The sequence below is a fragment of the Crocodylus porosus genome, unplaced genomic scaffold (genome assembly GCF_001723895.1).
Source record: "Crocodylus porosus isolate Cpor-Errol unplaced genomic scaffold, CroPor_comp1, whole genome shotgun sequence".
Taxonomy (NCBI): Eukaryota; Metazoa; Chordata; order Crocodylia; family Crocodylidae; genus Crocodylus; species Crocodylus porosus.
Window position 1 is genome coordinate 1,272,372 of NW_017728923.1, and position 14,194 is coordinate 1,286,565.

The 14,194-nt window shown below is 41.0% G+C and overlaps 1 protein-coding gene across 28 annotated transcripts in view; it reads right to left on the reverse strand.

Moving 5' to 3' along the window:
• The window catches only part of MAPK8IP3 (mitogen-activated protein kinase 8 interacting protein 3), a 111,290-nt gene that overhangs the window by 96,537 nt on the left and 559 nt on the right, over nt 1-14,194 (reverse strand). The gene's annotated exons all lie outside the window — the stretch shown is intronic.

Genomic DNA, 14,194 nt, shown 5'->3' on the forward strand with positions numbered 1-14,194 from the left:
AAAAAAAGATAATGTAATGGAACACATTTTTTTTTTAAATACATGCATGGCCACTAATGCAATTCTCCATGAGGACATGGTGAGGATTAACAAATTAGTCTAGAAGTTATGAGTTTGCACAATTTATTATGGATGCAATTCTGCTGCAGCTGCTCTAGCAATTTCTAATTAGCCCCAAACCACAGTTATCTAATGGGAAAGCAGAAACTATCTAATGGGAAAGGTAGCAAAATATGGAATTCATACTGGAAAGGACATGTCAGAAGTAACATAGTGCCCTTTTCAAACAGTCATTCCAAGCCGGTCTTTTGTGCCCAAGAAAAAAAAAAAAGTTAATTTCTGGCATGTAGGATAACATTGACAGTTGGGAAAAGTCTAGCTTTATCTACCAAGTGGCATGGGCAGTTTGAGATGTGTAGAATATTCATAATTAGTTAGCAGGGGTCTAATGGACAACCTAAAACCCCTCTATGCCTAGGAAAGTGCCATAGGAATAGGGGGAAATAACTGTATTTGGGAAACAGGTGAAATGGATTAGACACAAAACACTGTAGAATGCAGAGTAAACCTGACTTGAAAAAAATAAAGGAGACGAAAAACATTTTAAACTTTTCAGCTGCAATCATTGTGTAACTCATTACAGTTGCAGAAAATCTTTTTCAGGGAGTGTGATTTTTTTTAAAAGATGGCATCCCTTTAAAATTCCAAGTGCACTCATATAAACCAATATGGTAAATCCTATGCATAGTACTTTGCATAGTACTTTTCACTTCAATAGTACCCTCAACCTGAGAATTTCAAAGGTCTTCCCACACATTAAGCCTCCTAAGTCACTTAATAGGACTTAAATCATTAGTTTTTTTTTAACCTGTAAAATAAAATGTAAGGTACAGTGGATAACTGACTTGCCCATTGTCACATGTCAAGTAAATGGATGCACATTGGCAGCTTGGCTGCAGTTAGTTTCTCATTTCAAGTAAGAGCCAAAGGTCGCTTCACTTCCAGAGAAACATCAGATGATTAGTAGAACCGGGCATGAGTTTTAGTGCAAATTTAGGTCATTAGTACTTAGGAAGGAACATCGGAAAAATGAAAAAAATGCTCTTTAATGTATTATCCTCATCCATCACAACATATATTAAACTATTCATCAGGACTTCATCCAGGATTAGCCCAAAATGCTTCTTCCTCCTTAAGACCACCTGATCACTTAAAGAATTGTAGAGGAACAAAACCATCACTTACTTCCAAAAAAAAGCCCATTCCCAAGCTGAGCTTAGATACTCTGCAACAAAAGATACTCCATTTTTTGCAATGTAACTGCATGGAATAGCTGCAATGAATGAATACAATCAAATGGCTGCAATCACCAGGATATATATTTTCATAGCAGCAGGAAGTTCTATAATAAAACCTTCTAACCTCTTCCAAATCTACTCCCCAGTGCACCTCTCTCACTATATTAGCCCTCTTATTAAACTGACTTCCAAGATCACAACTGCATCAAGTAGTGATCCAGAATGAGAAGGGAAGAAAGACAGGATATACCTACCAAGCAAATCAGTAATCTTCACTTTCTTATCTCCTCTGCCCCCTCTCCTCCAACATACATATTTTGGGGTTGAGAGGGGTTGTCTCATTACCTTCATTTGTTTTGACTTACTGCGTTTATGCTAAATTCTTTGCAAAACTAGTTGCTCATTTGTTTTGCAGGGCCTCTGCATATTTTTGGAAGTTTACCAAGTAAGTAAAAATATAAAAAACACTGAGGATTTGGTTGTTAATTCATATAAACAACATAAGTTTTCCAAGCACTAGAATTTTTTTTTAGGAGAGGAGAATAAAGTGCCCTGCATTTCCAATGCCATCTCTCCTCATATTAGAATCATTATGTACCCTTCATGCTTCCTTTAGCTGAGACTTTCAGAAATGATAATAATTAATAACAGGCTTTATCTCAGGAGCATCCACAATGTGCTAGAAGCTGTTTCCAACCAGTCCCACTGAATCAAAGTCAAATTATTGTGACTATTTATTAATATAAACAAATGGAACCAGGTGCCCAAATCCCACTGGACTTCAGTAGGAATTGGGTGTCTAAATCCCCAAGACATTGGTGATATAAGATTTTTTTTTAATTTTGTGATGTTTCCCAATACTCCAAACAATTCCTTAAATATTTCTCAAATGTTTGACTTATTTTATAACCAATATTAAACTTGTATAGGAGAAGAATGCCATTAAGAAATTCCTATGCCAAGTGTATTAGTTGGTTCTCCAGTAAAGATAAGAAATAAGAAATAAAAAGAGTGAAGAATTTCACTAAGGCAACATCCAAGTTGGCACTTTGGAAGACAGTTTACTAGGATTAAATTTTAATGCATTTAGTAGGGCTGTGTGAAGCTTTGGTCCCCGATTTGATTCGGCAGAGGTTTGGCCCGATTCGGTGGCCAAATCTCTGAACCAAATTAGAGGACCCTTTAATCTCGCTGAATTGAATCAGAGCCCTCCAAATAGATTCAGACAGATTCGGCAATTCAGACATAGACACATATGACAAAGTAGCGCTTCACCTATTTAGGTGTGCATGCTGCAGGTAGACTTGACTGTAGCTTCTTTTATAAATACCTTTTTAATAAAGCAATCACACATTATTTGAAATTCTAACTTTAGGACAGTCTTTAACCAAAAGTCTTAAGCGCTTACCATTAACAGGAGCCTGACTGACTTGAAAAGGTCATTTATTAAGGATCTGTTTGGACAGAATTTTAAATCTACTTGACTTGCTATATGTTATATTGGCAGAATATGACTAGCTGCTGATAAAATCATTCTAAGTTAAGCTTCTTAGCATCAGGCCCCACTGCCTATCGACACAGATTTTTATTTGATCCTCTTTTCACTTGTAAAAGCAGAGGAATTCTTCATTTTTTTTTTCATCCAAGCAACACCGATTAGAAATAAATTTGAGATAAAGGTTTAGAATTGTTAATTAAACTTATTTAAGCAGTATTTTATATGTCTCTCTCAAATTTATATCTGGGCAATATTATAATATAGACAGGCCTATACAGTTTTGCCATAAAAATATATATACACATTTTGATGAGGGACAAAGGAAAAGAGAAAAGAATAATCTTCTTGGAAATCATTTTTTTCTACTTGAATCATAAACCCTTGACGTGAGTCAGCATTTAGATCTCTCTATATATCAGGGGTCGGCAATTATTTCAGTTGGTCAGCCATTTAAGTTTTGGTGAGCTGTTGACAGCTGCATCTCTAAAATCTTTCAGAAGGTATCATTTTAACAAATTACAGGAAAAAAAACAAACAAATCATATACTAAAAATCAAACATCTACTATAACATGCTTTAATTTTATTTCAAAAAATATTTTTTGCCTTAATTCATGGGGGTTTTTGAGTAGTGTATACAGAGACAATTGCATAATACCTCAAAGTAAAGTCTTACTCTTGTACATTGTGAAGTGTACTGTTGTAGAATGAACTGAACTAATGTAGTTGATGTTAGCATAAAGTGTAATAGTAGTGAAATGCAACCATGTTAGTTTTGTCCTGTAAGTAATTTGAAAACTCCGTTGTGTATTCTTTTGCTTGACATAAGTGAATGAATCCTGTATGCTCTTTTTTGAATGCGTGTATGTGAAAGGGTGAATGGTGAGAGAGCGTCCAAGTTTGCAGACAATGCTGAACTGTAAGGTGAAACGCACGCTCCAGAGGGTAGGGAATGATTGCAGGCAGACCTGGACAGGTTAGAAAGGTGAGCAGTGCATGACAGGATGCAGTACAACAAGGACAAATGCAGAGTGCTGCACCTAGGGCGCAAAAATATCCTGCACACCTACTGGTTGAGAAGTGACCCTCTCAGCAGCACAGAAGCGGAAAGGGATCTTGGAGTCATAGCGGACTCCAAGATGAACATGAGTCATCAGTGTGCCGAAATCATCAGCAAAGCTAACCACACTTTATCATGTATCAGCAGATGCGTGACAAATAGATCCAAGGAGGTGATGCTTCCTCTCTGTGTGGCACTGGTCAGACCGCAGTTGGAGCACTGTGTTCAGTTCTGAGCACTGTGCTTCAAGAAGGATGTTAACAGACTCGAGAGGGTCCAGAGGAGGGCTGCTCACATGGTTAGGGGCTTACAGGACAAGCCCTATGAGGAGAAACTGAGGGACCTGAACCTCTTCGTCCTCTGCAAGAGAAGGCTGAGAACTGATGTTCTGGCCACCTACTAATTCATTAGGGAGATGCAGCAAGGGATCGGAGATGCTCTGTTCACCAAGGCGCCTCTTGGGGTAACAGAGAACAATGGTCACAAACTGACAGAGAGCAGTTTTAGGCCAGATATCAGGAAAAACATCTTCAGGGTAAGCGTGGCCAAAATTTGGAATGGGCTTCCAAGGGAGGAGGTGCTTTCTCCTACCTTGCGGGTCTTAGAGAAGGCTGGATAGGCATCTGGCTGGGATCATCTGACCCCAGCACACTTTCCTGCCTAGGCAGGGGGTTGGACTTGATGATCTGTTGAGGTCCCTTCTGACCCTAATATCTATGAAGCTTTGAATTGTGGGGGAGTTGAGGGAAGTTTTTGGGTGTGTAGGGGGTGTGGAGTGGGTGCGTGGGTTGGTTGGGGAAGGTGTGGGAAGTATGTGTGGGGGGGGTGAGTATGCATGTGTGGGAGAGAGGCTGCCCATTTACTAGGCCCCAGGGAGCTGAGGGTGGGATGAAGGGCAGGGGAAATCAAGGGCACATACAGCAGAGCTCCCCTGGGTGCTGTGGTGCAGGTGTGGTCCATCCCCTGTCCATCTGGCCTGTGGCTGCCCCTGAAGTGCACCACATGGGGCTCAACCCCAGATGCTCCCTCCCAGAGCAGCCCACACCATGCTCCTGCCAATGCCCGCTGATGGTATGGTCCCAGCCCTAGATAGTGAGTACAGCTTTCTGGCTGGGTTGCTGCTGCAGCTGCTCACGTACTACTCAGCTCCCCCACCTCCAGCGGCTCCTCTTCCTCTTGCCCCTACTGCGCTTCTTTGGGCAGTGGGTAGCACAAGGAAGTGGCAGCAGCCGTGGGGACGCATACTGGGCACATGTCCAGCTAGGCAGGGAAGGGAAGCTGCAGCCGGACAGCTCCTGTCCAAGTGTGTGGGACTCCAGATCCAGCTCCTGGCCACCTTCTACTCACTCCACCTGCCTAGCACCTGTGGGCAGTCAAGTGGGTGGAAGGTAACTGCACCAAGCAGCTGTGTGTGCTGGCCAGAGCCAAAATGGTTCCAGATGAATGCACGGCACAGGTTGTCCCAACCAGGAGTGGGCAGGGCTCAGCCCCATGTGGAGCACCATGGGGACAGCTACAGGCTGGATGCAATCAATTGGTGGGCTGGATCTGGCCCACGGGCTATATTTTGCTCATCCCTGTTCTATATAGCTACATGGCTCCCATCACCACAATACGAGATGCCCATTAATTTAAAAATAGAACTTCCCTTTTTTCTTCACAGCTGTTAAGAAAAAAGCATGACTGGGATGTTCATTTGAGTATGTCTGAGTTGGTGTATTATACCTATCAGAATACACCTTAGCACCCACTGAGCTAGCTCAGTCTGTCAAAGAGATGGCTTCTGACTGATGGGAAGCATGCATCTTCCCCCTCCCTCACCCTTCACTACCAAACCCAGATCATGGTGCATAAGCAAGGATGTTCAACCAACCCAAGGCAGATTGGCTTCCACTGTAGAGGGATGAAGAAGGTAGATGATGATTCTGAATCCCAATCTGAAGAAAGAGAAAGGAAGCAATTTAAAAACTGCTCTTTCCAGTTCTGCTTCAGATACTTCATAAACCAGACTCTGCCCCATCTAGATACTTACTCAACTGAATAATACTGAATGCTTGCCCAGAAGGGAATTATTGTTATTACTATTAATTATTTGCATTACTGCAATGCTGACAAGACTTAGTCATTGACCAGGACTGTGCTAGTCACACTACAAAAAGACACCCTACCCCAAAAAGATTACAGTCTAATGAGTTTACTTCCCCTGCCCAACATAATGAATGTGAAATTCTTTACAATAAAGTTACTGATATTAACACAAAACATAAGATGACCGGGCACTGTACCAGTGACTAATTAAATGGAAAATGTTACATTTATCTCACAATTAACATATTAATTGCACAACAAGCTGTAACATGCCACTCATTTGCCCAATTTATTAGGTGATAAAATGGCAAACTAGCCACAAAGATGTTCCACATTTAATGTCTCATACTTTAATTAGAATGTGCGGTATGTGAAAACCCTCCAGTGCAGCTAGTATCAAGCTACACCACATGAGTTTACAGGTGCTAGGGAGGGGGAGTCAATGGGCTCCCCCTACTCAGTAAATTTAAAGGCCTGCAGTGCATCCCTATGCTGGGTTCCCCAACCTGGCACCTGTAAACCTGTGAGGTACAACCCAGCCCTGGAATGCACCATGAGGCTTTATACTGGTGGACAGGAGCCAGAGATCAGGCTCCTTGAGTGCTGGCAAATTGGAAGGGCATGGTGGGAAGCACACCATTGGGGACTGGTCCCTGATATTCTGCTCCGTGTAGCACTCTTTGGACATGTGAATCAGATACCAATCATGCATGCATTTGATACTGGATCCCCAAAAAAATAATCACACATTCTGTCATGTATGGCAGCACGTGTGATTTCTGGGATCCAGGGTAAAATCTATCAGATCCCAATCACACACATAACTTAACATTGCCAGAAGCCTTACTTTTCTCATGTAAAGAGAAAGAAAGGAAAGAAATATTTTACTAATCACAATATGATTGCTGATGCATGCATTTGAAAATGCTGCATTTCCAGGAAACTGGGTTTTTTGTTTGCTTGGGTTTTTTTAATAGAAGTGTGGTTTTGGCTTCTTTATTACCATCAGCATTGCATTTTTATCATAACTTACAATCACGTAGTTCACTGTGAACCATATTTAATTTATAGCTCTGACAAGAGGGATGGAAGATGGATGAAAGATAGAAGTTTAATATCTGATCTTCACTATTATTGTATCACCATCCTCTTATAGGCAGTCTCACATAACTTTTTATTCCTGATCAGTTAGCAGCTAACATATGAACCAGCTGAAACATAAAATAAATGAGAAATGAAATAGTTACACGTTGGGGGGGGGGAGGAATGTATAATCACTGGAAATTTCTCAGTATTTTTCAAGAAATATCACTGTTTCAAATATTTTTCCAGGACCTACAGCTATTCGGTTACAAGCCTAAGAGGATATTAAAAATAATGTTGCCTAACAGAAGCAAAATACAAGAGACAAGGTGATAGCATTCTCTAAACACAAAGCTTGTGCTGCTCATTCTCTGGGTGAAATTTGATGCACCAGTCTCTTCTATTCACTCTCAGTCAAGCCACTGCCTGCAGCCACCATGAGCCGGTGATGAAAATAAAGACAGATGTTGTACACAGAAGCCTGCGAAGTAAGTCTGTATTTTATGGTTGCCAGTTATTCTGAACCATTAATACTGGAAGAGATCTACATGTAGTTATCAGTAGAGCATGATGAGCAAAGCCTTTCTTTATCTGCTGTCTACTGTCCCTGAATGTTTTTCTCTTTTGATGGTATGAGATCACCATCAATCTGCAGAAATTCCCAGCAACCAACTATCTGTGTAGTCAGATTACAGGGCGAGGGAGGAGTAAATGCTGTCCTAAACTGTGAGGTTCTTATCACAGAGACAGAAAAGGAAAAAAGGTCACAAGGAAGACAGCAACCAGCTCTGAACACATAGATTAGTTGTAACCTGAGAAACTTTTAGTCCCCTAGACACATTATAATAAGGAATTTAGTGCATGTTGTGGGGAGGTATTTAAAGTCTCTCTGAACAGGACAGTCAGGCCAGATTTACTAAGGTAAAGGTAAGGTGCCAGATTTACTAAGGTAAGGTGCCTAAAAATATAAACAGGAATCTAATGGATTTTAAAATCCCAACCTATATATGCACGTGTCCAAAGGCACATACCTTGGACGCTGACCTGGCTGTAGTAATGCCAAGCCAGCAGTCCCCAAACAGGATCTAATAATACATTTATAAACTTCTCCCCAAAGGGCTACACAAACACTTGCAAATGAGCAATGGAGACATCGTGGCTCATTTACCCACAAAAAGTGTGGGGGAGAAAACGGGAATAAGGACTTCTAAATAGGACTGACTGAAATTATAACAAAACACTTCATAATAGTAGGATTTTTGTATTAGTTTTTAGAAGTGACAAGGCACGGCAACCACTAGCACAGGCTCAGTCACTCACCATTTAAACCATTGAAAATGTATTCTCTGTCCAGATACACATAAGGAGTTTGGAAGAAGTCACAAAACTAATCCAATGGAAATAACATTGTATGTCAGCTTCGATACGCTTGAAAGAGATAACTGAATAACATATATCATACTACATGCCAACTAAGGAACTGCACTGACCAGTGAGAGCCAGGACTGACAGGGACTGCAGAGGTAGGAGAAATCTTTAATACTCCAACACATGGATGTCAGAGATTGAATTAAATAGCAGTGAACAACAGCCGAGTTCTTAGCAGCTATTTCAAACCAAACCCCTAAAGTTGAGAGGAAAGGCTAAGACTAACCCATATTTAGCTAATGCATACAAAACTTTTTGACTAGCTTGGAAGTTTATTGACTTACCAGGAAGGGAACTGTATTATTTAGAAATAATAAGTCACAGCTGCAGAGATTGCTCATTTAAAATCAATATACATTTCTTTATGGTGATTTTCCAATGCATGCTGCTTCTAGATCTTGAGCTCCTTCAGTGCAGACAGGGAAGCACAAAAGCCTTGCACTAGGAAGTAAAATCTGTTTGCTCAGATGTGCCAGTTTAGATTTTGTTGATTCTAACAAAGGACTTTAAATGGTACTCATAAGAGAGGAAGGTGTTATGACACTTTCTCTTCCTAAAATTTCAGGAAACGTATGTGCTTTCCAAACATTTTTTAAATATCTCTTGTGCTCAACTAAGCTGGTCAGCACTCAAGGATGTAGACAAAGGAAACAATTACAGTGATAAGATGAAAGGATGGGAAGACAGCTGAATCTTCTTCAACTGGTCCGTTTGTCCATCCTATCCCATGGTGACCGGAGACTTAACCACAATTTACCACCTTTTCCTATTCAGGGATAAAAATCACTGAGATTCAACTTTACTTTCATGAAATAAGAGCTCATAGACAATGCAATTACTTTAGATCTGCTGACATGCACTAACAACCAATGAGTCTATCCCCAACAGCACATGTGCTTGAAAGACAAAGAACTGTTAGTTCATCCATGATCTAAATTGCTCATGAAGTGAACCTGGGAATCACAAAAGTTTGTGGTCTATATATCTTAATTAGTCTATAAGAGTGCATATCTACCCTGCCTTCTGATCGACTTCAGACTAACATGGCTAACTACCTCCCTCTAAACTGGAGAAGTAACTTCTTGATCCCATCAATCTGAAACATGAATGGTGCATGCCCCTCGCGGCTGCGGGGGCATGGCTATGCTGGCAGCGATGGGAGTGTAGCAGCGGGGAGCTCCCACAGACACTGCTGGCACTGTTGGCAGAGGGGGCAGGAGTTGGGGTAGTGAGTGCCAACCATGGGTTGGTGACCACCCGCAGGCAGCATTGGCAGCGGTGGTGGCAGTCAGGGGTGATCATGGACTGCCCGCAGACACTGCACTGTCAGCAGTGCCTTTTTGCAGGGGGTGCACCCTTTACACGTCGCCCCTGATCTGAAACCAATCCACAGATTTCCTTATCAAAAGTTAGCTAATTTAGAGATGGTATGCAGTTTAAGTGGGATGCTCATTTTAAAAATTATTTTAAAGTCTCTCTCCTAATGCCACTAATCTTAGGTCAAAAGTAAAAACAGATGGAGCATTCAGAAAAATTTAGATGCCATATTTTCTCACATATGAACACCACGCTCCACTCCCCACCCCCTCAACACACTCACACCCCTTGTTTTTTGAAAGGCAGAATGAAGAAAAAACACATTTTCTGGAGTTACGGCTTTATAGAACAGGGACAGAGCCTGCTCTTCAGCTGACTCACCCTCCCTTTCCTGCTTATTTAAAGCTGAAGCCCTAGCTGCTGCTGAAGACTGGTCCCCAGGGATCTGTGGTTTTGAAAAAGAGCTAAAAAGATCTTCAGGCCTGCGAAATAGGAGAAGATGAACCAGGAAAAGCTAGTCCAAGCTAGGGCTGGAGGCAGCACATGTTCCATGCTCCCTGCTCTGGTCCAGAACAGGGCCCCAGCCAGAGCCAGAACTGCAACTAGAAGGTAAGCAATGGTAACACAGGGGGCAGGCAACAGGGTAGAGGAGGTACAGAGGGCAGGCACCAAGCAACAGCAGGCAGTGGGGGTAATAGGTGCTGGTGGGAAGCAGGCATCAGGGAGCACAGGCACAAGCACGAACCTAGTGGAGGGAAGACGGGTACCAAAAGGGGGGAAGGGGGTGCAGCAAGTGACCCTCTAATGATCCAGACATAGAAAATTAAAACAAATTTATAAATTTTCTATGTTTAGAATCTAATCAGTGGGAGGCTGCCTTGAATTCAAAGTCATAGTGGATTTGAGTAAATATGGGATTTGCATTAAGACTTTCAAAGGTAACATGTTCAGCTTTTCTGCACAATCATGAGCTCTAAAACCTTAGCTTTCATTAAACTTCTCCTTCACCCCTCAAATTCACACATTATCACATAACTCAAGCAAAAAGGATTTTAAGGAAAACACTAAATATTGCAAATCCAGTCACAAAAAAACACACAAGAGTTGGCACACTGCCTAGTTCCACAGGAGCTTGTTTTCAATCTATTTATCTAGTTACATTTTAGAAGAAGAGGAATAAATATTGAATTAATCCATATCAAAAGCATTATATAGTTTTTAGAAAGTAAAGATCTATTTAACTTTGGGCAGATACTGTTTTAAAAACTCATATTATCCCCTTACACTGAGAAAGAATGTGTTCTCTTATAGAGAAAAAAAATATTGTTTTAAGCTGTTAATGACTACAGTTTCATAGCATGTCATAAAACTGTCCTGTTTGTATGCAAACATTTTCTTATACAGCTGTTTGGTGATATTAGGAGGAGCACAATACATTATGGATACTTTACAGAATGCTCTCTCCTTTTGTTTTTAGCTAATTTTGCATTAATAAAAATCAAGATAATTAAATCAAGGGATCTTTCTGATGGGACATTACAGAAAAAAAAGTGACAGGACAGATTCTTATCTTCAACCACACTGCTACATAACAACTATGCAAATCCCGATGTGAGAATATAGCTGATTTTTACTTTTGATACTGTCGCCTGATTGTAGAGTTCTCTATAATGCTCAAAGGACAATTTTCTTGCCATTTTCTAGTTGGTCTAATAAAAGGTATCATTTTGGAACCAAGAGTTCTAGTTTTTTGTATGTCTTTTTGTCTCAAACCAGCACGGCTACCAAGTACACCCCTATAATGCTCATGGATCTTGACCACTGCACTTCAAGTAACCCACCATTTTCTAAGTGTCCATGAAAAGGAGTCTAGGAAGCAGATTCAAGTTACATGGGAGTGGTAAAGAAGGGCTTTAACACCCTGTTGAAATTAGCTTGCAGCGTGGGGGATTGGGGTGTGAATACTGGTTTGCTATAAAAAGCATGATTTCTATTACTTGTTACAAATCTTCCTGCAAACATTTTTTTCTTCATTTTCATTCAGCCATGCCTAAGGATGATAGTGATTACAACAGTTCTCTGTCAGAAGCTTTTACTTTTAATCTTGGGAAACAGCATTCTGCTAAGGTTACTCTCTCTCTCTGCAAGAAACCTAATCATTGACATTGAGCTCAGTATAAGTGAAGGACCAAATCCAGGGGCAGTTAAGTCAAAGCCAAAAACTCCAACTGACTTCAATGGTGCAGGATCAGACCCCCACAGCTCCTCTCCCTGTACTCTGGCTTGCTCCCACTGCTGCACTTTCAGAAGTGATTGTTTCAGAATTCCAAAATATTGGATATATGGAAAGGAAAACACTAGTTTCCATTAAAAAAAACTACTAAGGACTGCTCTTCTGAATGAGGCTTGACCAGCATAAGCTTCAACAGAAATGTGCTAATCCAGGAACAAGGAGGAAGACCTCAACCCCTCCTTGCAAAGATTTTACAAGCATTCTAAAAAAGTCAGATTCATTTTTCAACCAGTACATAAATTTGTAAGAATTTATAAAACCCAGTTAATAGCACATTAATAAATAATTTAAATTAAATTAATTTGTCAAAACAAAGGACTATGGCTCATTAACTTGCCCCTACTTAGAAACTTTAGTAGTTGAAATCTCCCAGTTATTAGTGCAAGTTAGTGATATTCTTTTACTCAATTATTCCACATACAAAAATAATGTTTCTTATTAAATATTCTACTCTGCTTTACATCATCCTTGAGTTCAAGAACCATTTGCATGAATTATCTCTCTGTTGGTAACTTATCAAATCAAACTCAGAGAGATTCTCATCCTCTTTTGTTTCTTAATCTATGAAAGGTCAACCATACTTCATCATGGACTTGGATAAAGGGACAAACATTGATGGCTGTTTTGTGGGCTATGGCAATAATAAGGTGGGTTTCTTCCCCAGAAGCCCCTTACCTCTTATTCACACAATGCTACTGCCAACAGGGTACAAGGCAAGTTCCAAGCCTTTCAAGGGGCAGTGGAGTGGAGCCTATAGAGGTTTAAGGAGCTCCTCTTGGATCAAACAGTGACAAGGATCAGAGGCACCAAACAAGGGAGCTTGTCTTTTTCTCCAAGGGCCTTGCTGAGTCTTAGTGACCCAGAATTTTTGCTCCTCTTACCTCAGAGGAAACTCTGCCCCTTATGATCCATTTCCAGGTTGCTCCCCAGGAGCCAAGAAGCACTATTCCAACATGGCTCAGATAAGAATGGAATGAGACACCAGCATCCAGATAACCCTATACTTTAGTTAGGGTAAACCATGCAATTAAGACTCAAAATGTAGGTATTGTAAAAATAAATATAGAAAATCAGACTTGCAGAGGCTGCTTTTATTTCAAATAAACAGCTTATTGTTTAGATTTAAAAGCAATATGTTACTACACTAGCACAACAAAAGGCAGCCCACTACTGTATTTAAGTCAAACTAAGTGATATGCTAAAAATGAAGATTTTTTTGATTTAATCATATGCTAATAGTAGCAGCATGTTTCAAGTGATTCTTTTCCCAACTAAATGCTTCAGATTCAAAGGATCTTGGTCACTGTTTAGTCTCCTCTTTCTTAAGTAGACAAAAACAGTTTAATAGCAGGAAACCTAAGGGAGCCTTCACCAAATACTGCAGAATTACCTGAGCACTTTCTTTATTCATGTTGATCTGTATTGGATCTTGCCTCAATAGCTAATACAACCCTGGATTCTGGGACAAGGGGAAAGGCCATTTTCTTGTAAATCTTTTCTCTCTCTCTCTCTCTCTCTCTCTCACTGTGAGAAAGTGAAAAATCACCAGGAGGCAATTGAAAGGTTTGTGGGATCATGGTTATAGCAACAACAGTAAGAGGATTCAGCTAAGGATCTGGAAAAACACAACCAGGAATATGTCAGATACCAACTAAAAGGGAAGACGTTTAAACATACAACATGACTATGACGAGCCAACAGCTGCAGAACAAGGTGTTTCTCTAGGGTGGCATGTCGGGATTATGTCTCCCTATTGCATTACAAGCTGCTTTGGCATCACCAAGGCTTCTTCCAGTCCTGCTCACAGCCCACACTGCCCACTACTGTGATGTAGCAAAAAAAACAAAAAAAAATTTGCCGCTGGGGAAAGGAGTAAGGAGGAGTTGAACAGTCTTTTATTTGAAAGGCCACAACAAACCCAAATACAAGAGAGGCAGGTTGAACGCAGGCTCGGCCTATGGCCTGTCCAGACATCTCCAGCTTTAGGCTTCACCAGGGCTAAGGCCACAAGCACCTCTGGCCCAGCCCGCCCCACCCCGCTGCAACCCCCCTCCGGGATGTCGCGCCCCGGGGGGCACTCGGGAAAGCACCAAAGTGCTTTTCCAGCCCCCAAGCGTTTGCGTCGGGCCT